Below are 6,076 nucleotides of genomic sequence, written 5' to 3' on the forward strand. Positions count from 1 at the left end.
GGCTTGTTATTTGGACTTTTTGGAGACATTATTTCCTTTAAAAAATGCATTTTCTTCGCATTTACATTCATTTGATTAAGATGGGGCAATATTTTTGTAGAGAATCTGATCCGTTGATTCCTTTGTGTTACTTTTTACTTGGTTTGGCCATGGTTTATTTTTCAATGGAAATATAAAAAGATAAATATTCTTCTCGCATGAAATATTTTTTGAAAAATATTTTTATGTGAAAAATTCCCTGCATGATTACATGTGATAATATTTTCACACCAATTGATCCCCGTGCATCTTTTCACACGAAGAGGCAGCTAATTGGTGTAAAATTATAGCTTCCATTAATGTCAAGTAAACCCTAATTGGTGTAAATTTATAGCTTCCATTAATGTCAAGTAAAACGCAATGTCAAATCACCTCTCCCAAAGATTTCCAATATTTCTCAATATCGGCCACTGGATCGCCAAGGGCGCCTTCATCCAAGGAAACCTTTATAGTCCAAGACAATGTCTAGATAATTGCTGGTTCGAACCTGAATCGCCATGTTTGAAATGGAGCCGGTGGTTTGGTGATCCCATTCGATCCAACACTGGAATCAACCAATTCCCCTCGGTTTTCAGTTTTTCTCTCACATTTTTTTTCATTTGTATCCTTGCTCCTGTCGGAAGTGGTTGAAACAGAATCAGACTCCTGGCGATCCAGTATCCGCTTCCCATTTCTTAAACACTGTTCTAAGATTATAGCAGATTTTTGAAAGAACCTTGCCCTAAGGGATTTGATAAGTAAAAATTAACTTGAATTTACACGAGGAGAACTCTGATTTTCAATAGAGCCCTAACAGAAAAACATACAAAGTTTATTGGGAAAGAAAAGAAGCAAACAGAAAGTCCCGCCCCATGAACTTTGATGGAACAAAAAAGGAAACACAGATAAGGGGTAATAATCAATTACTGATATAATCACACTTACAAACTATTCATTATTCATAAGACAACTAATAAAACCCAATCCCACATCAATATGTAAAAAAAAACCAAAAATAATGGAACTCACAAAATAGAAAATTATATAGAGTACCAAAAATACCAGCAAATTCCAGGAGAGATTTGGATTCTGGGGAAACAAAGGGAGAGAGAGCAATCACAGTCTCAGTCTTTACTCCTGCCCATCTTGAGAGAGAGAGAGAGAGAGAGAGAGAGAGAGAGAGAGAGAGAGAGAGAGAGAGAGCCTTCAGGCTTATCTCCTGCCAATCTTGCTTCCAATACCAGTAACCCCACTCCCCACCCTTCCCCGGCAACTCTTCGTCCCCACCCCATCTTCTCCATTAATGGCCTGAGCAGCTGCAGTTGAAAAACCCCTCAAGTCCTTAATATTAGCATAACTCTTACTCACCTTAGAAACACCCTTCTTCTCCTCTGATCTGCTACCCCATCCACTGCAACTCTTCTTCTGTGGAGGAGGAGGAGTCATCGAAGAAGGCAATAATGGTTTCTTATTCTCTTTCCTCAAAGCCGAACCAAAATCAGGAACAGAGCGAGCAACATCAAGTATGCAAGTGTCTTTGCGGGTTTGAAGTGCGCCTTTAGTTTCGAGCCCAAACGAGACCTGCTTCATAGGCCTGGATGGGGCTGGGGCTTGGGCTTTCCTGTGTTTTTCTTGGAGCTTGGCCTCTCTCTTCTCTGAGTATGCTTGGTACATTCTTCCTCTCTCTAATGGTGGGTATTTTGTTGATGGGGTTGGTATCGAGGGGAGATCGGGGTTGGACCAGGAGGCTAAGGCGCATTGCAGGTGCATGAGCTGCTGGCTCAATAGCTGGTTTGAGATGGTTATCTCTTCCATCTCACTTCTGTCTCCTGTGTCTTCTTCTTCTTCTCAGCTGGCAAAACTCTCTCTCTCTGCTAGTTGGGTGATTGTGACTAAGAGTGCTTTCCCTGTTTCTCTCTCTACAGATTGGGCTGTTTCTCTCTCTTCTGGTTTGATCTTTAATGTGGGTTTCCGAAGAGAAGGGTGGTTTTCCCTTCCAAACCTTTAAAGCTCTTCAAAGTTATCTCAGTTTACTTCAGATACGAAGTTCGGAGACGGGGAGAATTTTTATTCGGCTCCTCTCTCTCTCTTGCTCTCAACGTTTCTATTTCACTTTTTGAATTTTTTTTGTTTCGTTGCTTTTCCTCTCATTATGTGGTTTAACGGCCTCTCTTCAACGGTACAATTTTCCTAAGAGTAAAAAACGGAATTGAGGCTAGGCTCCTCAACTCGAATTAGTTACCATTGCATTGCGATGTTGCTTTGCCGACTCCAATTAGTATTTTTTTGGGAAAATTATTTAAGTAGCTGTTTTAGTTTTCGATATAACTAAAATGTAAAATACTTTATGTTATTATTGATATGTTCGTTTTTTGGACTTTATAACAATTTTTTTTAAAAAAAAACAAAAATACATATTTTTGATTTTTCAAAAACCAGGTTAATTTCGATTTTTGAAAACCAAATTTTTTTTTCTCTGGTGAGTCCTCTGCGTATTCTCTCTACCTCTCTCTCTATAAAAAATGGGCAGTTTCATCTTTTTTTTAAAAATTGTTATGAAGTCTAAAAAACGAACATATCAGTAAATCATAAAATATTCGGTATTTGTTTACTAATAGAAACTAAAACAGATATTTACATAATTTTTCCTAATTTTTTTCATCAGTGTTACTATATTTATCAATGGAAGAAAATCACATTAGGGATTTACATCATCCAACGGAAGAAGTGACGGGAGAGAAACACCACTCTTAATATCAGCGTCGACATTGGTGGCTTGCCTGTAAATATAATGAAAAGAAGTAGTCAATGATTCCTTCATGTCTAAAATCTGTATCCAAATCGATATTTGTGTACCGTTTGCTCCTTATCGTACCATCTAATCTCCTCTCACCATACAACACAAACCCAAATTCCCGCATTTGAAAAGCTTTACCCGTGGAAGAGAGCAAGGATTTCTGCATGGTTAGAAGTCACCACACCAGTAGGACTAGCATAGGTGAAGATTGTAGCCCCGTTCCAGTCCCTAACTAGCCCTTCTATACTTGCCAATCCGGGATTACTAAGAGAGCTCCTATCAAAATTTAATTTGAAGCCACCATCAAAGGTAGAACCCAAATGCTTCTAGGCTGACATCTAACGATACCCATCTGAAACAAAATTTGAAGATTACATCTACCTCCGAAATACCCCACTCTTCTTTTGTAACTAACAACCAGCACCACAAAGTATGATTAACATTGTGAAGTACTCTATCATAGGATAAAATATCCCTATTAAAAGTCCTCGTATTCATCTCTTTCCAAATTTCCCATATAATTGCCCCATTTATTTCAAATATTTGGGAAAAGGTTTTGATGATGATGATGCATTATGATATTGCCTTCTTATTTTTTAACTAAGGATTGGGATTTATCTCCTTGTAAAATAATATTTCAGTGAATCACGTGAATTACCATTTTCTTGATATTAGTGAATATTTGGGCTGATTGTTATTCAGGTGTGAGGTTTATACAGGGCGTGTTTGATAACAAGAAGTTAGAAGAGGAAGAATGAATTTTATCTATTACTGTTCATGTTATGTGTTTGATAAAAGGTGGAAGATAATTTGAGAACTTCCCTTTACTGATGAAGTTCCCACTTTTTAGGCTTTGAGTAAAGTTCCACGGTAAACCATGGAACTTGAAAGGGAACTTTTTATTTTGTCGATGATATATATACATATATATATTTTATTTAATGTATATATATATATATATATATATATATATATATATATATATATTATATTATTTTATGTATATTATATAATACAAATAAAGATTAATAAAATGATTCACTATATAATATATCTTATATAATACAAATACATATCAATAAAATAAATATAAAATACACTATATTATAGTTTACATTACGTTATATATGATATATGTATATATTTTATTGTATAATATATAGTATATATTTTTGTATAATATATAATATATTTTATTATATCTTATATTTATTTATATAATAGATATTTATAATATTATATAATAAAAAAATATATTAATAGAATAAATATAGAATACAATGTACAATATACTAAATTATTTTATATAAACATATATTATATAATAAAATAAATAAAAAAGACATTATTATGGTATATATATATATATATATATTATACATTTATGTAATATAATATATAATATATAATATATAATAAAATAAAAAATACACTATATTATATAAAATATATATTTTTATATTATATATTTATGTAATATAAGATATATATACATACCTTACATTATATATGATATATGTATATATTTTGTTGTATACTATATAGTATATATTTTTGTATAATATATAATATATTTTATTATATCTTATATTTATTTATATAATAGATATTTATATTATTATATAATAAAAATATATATTAATAGAATAAATATAGAATACAATGTACAATATACTAAATTATTTTATATAAATATATATTATATAATAAAATAAATAAAAAATACATTATTATGTTATATAGATATATTATACATTTATGTAATATAATATATAATATATATTATATAATAAAATAAAAAATACACTATATTATATATTATACTATATTATATATATTATATAAAATATATATTTTTGTATTATATATTTATGTAATATAAGATACTTTCATGTATACATATTAAAAATAACTATAAAATACAATATATTATATGTTATAGTATGTTATAAATATTATAAAATGTAATAGATATTTATAATATTATATGATAAAAATATATATTAATAGAATAAATACAGAATACAATATACAATATACTAAATTATTTTATATAAATATATATAATATAATAAAATAAATAAAAAATGCATTAGTGTGTTATATATATATATATTATACATTTATGTAATATAATATTATATATTATATAATAAAATTTTAAAAAATACACTATATTATATATTATACTATGTTATATATATTATATAAAATATATATTTATATATTATATATTTATGTAATATAAGATATTTTCATATATATATATATATTAAAAATAAATATAAAATACAGTATATCATATATTATAGTATGTTATAAATATTATATATTTCTATTTAACTTAGTATCTATGTAAATATAAATATAAGATATTTACCATATATCCCATAAATTATCAAACACAGAAACTATGAACTTCTTAACTTCCCAGGGAGGTTATCAAACACAGAAACCATGAACTTCTTAAGCAACTTCTAATTTACAGTTCTTCAGTAACTTCCAATTTCCAGTTCATGTTCTTGCTTCCTGTAATCAAACACACCCACAAAGTATCCACCTTGAACTGGCAAAGTACGGGGTAACTCCAAATTTCACCCAAAAATGCAGTTAATCCTTACAATCGCATAAAAATTTATTTCATATTTAGTTATGAAATTAAAAAGTCAAAAAAACGATCCGGATTAAGCAGCTATATGAATAGTTAAAAATCTTCAAACTGGGTAGTTTATATAATGTTTTAGAAGATGCAAATTGTTTTAGGGTTTTAATTTTTTTTTTTTCTTTATATAGAATAGATGTGAGATCAACTTTGCTTTATGGAGCGCAATGTTGGTGGACAAAAACAATATACTCATAAAATGAATATAGCGGAGATGAGGATGTTGAGATGGATGAGTAGCAAGACAAGAAGAGATAGAATTCGAAATAAATAAATTCGGGACAGTTTAGGTGTGGCACCAATAGCGATAAGATGAGAGAAAGTAGACTTAAGTTGGCTGGCCATGTGTGGCATCGACCCAGTAGAACATCTGTTAGGAGGTATGAGGTAATTCAAGTGGAAAGGTAGAAAAGGGCAAGGAGTAAACCCAAAAAGACGTTGTTGGAAGTAGTCCGAAAAGATATTGGGACTTATGGCCTATGACCTTAAACAAAACAAAATGATGGACCAGGATTCGTGTAAGCGATCCCAATTAATTGAAAAAAAGTTATGATAATCATGATTTTTTTTTTCTTATATCCATGTATCCTAAGGTCAAA

Source organism: Amborella trichopoda, chromosome 2 (assembly GCF_054954075.1).
Source record: "Amborella trichopoda isolate Santa Cruz 75 chromosome 2, AtrichopodaSantaCruz75HAP2 v2.0, whole genome shotgun sequence".
In the NCBI taxonomy this organism is placed as follows: Eukaryota; Viridiplantae; Streptophyta; class Magnoliopsida; order Amborellales; family Amborellaceae; genus Amborella; species Amborella trichopoda.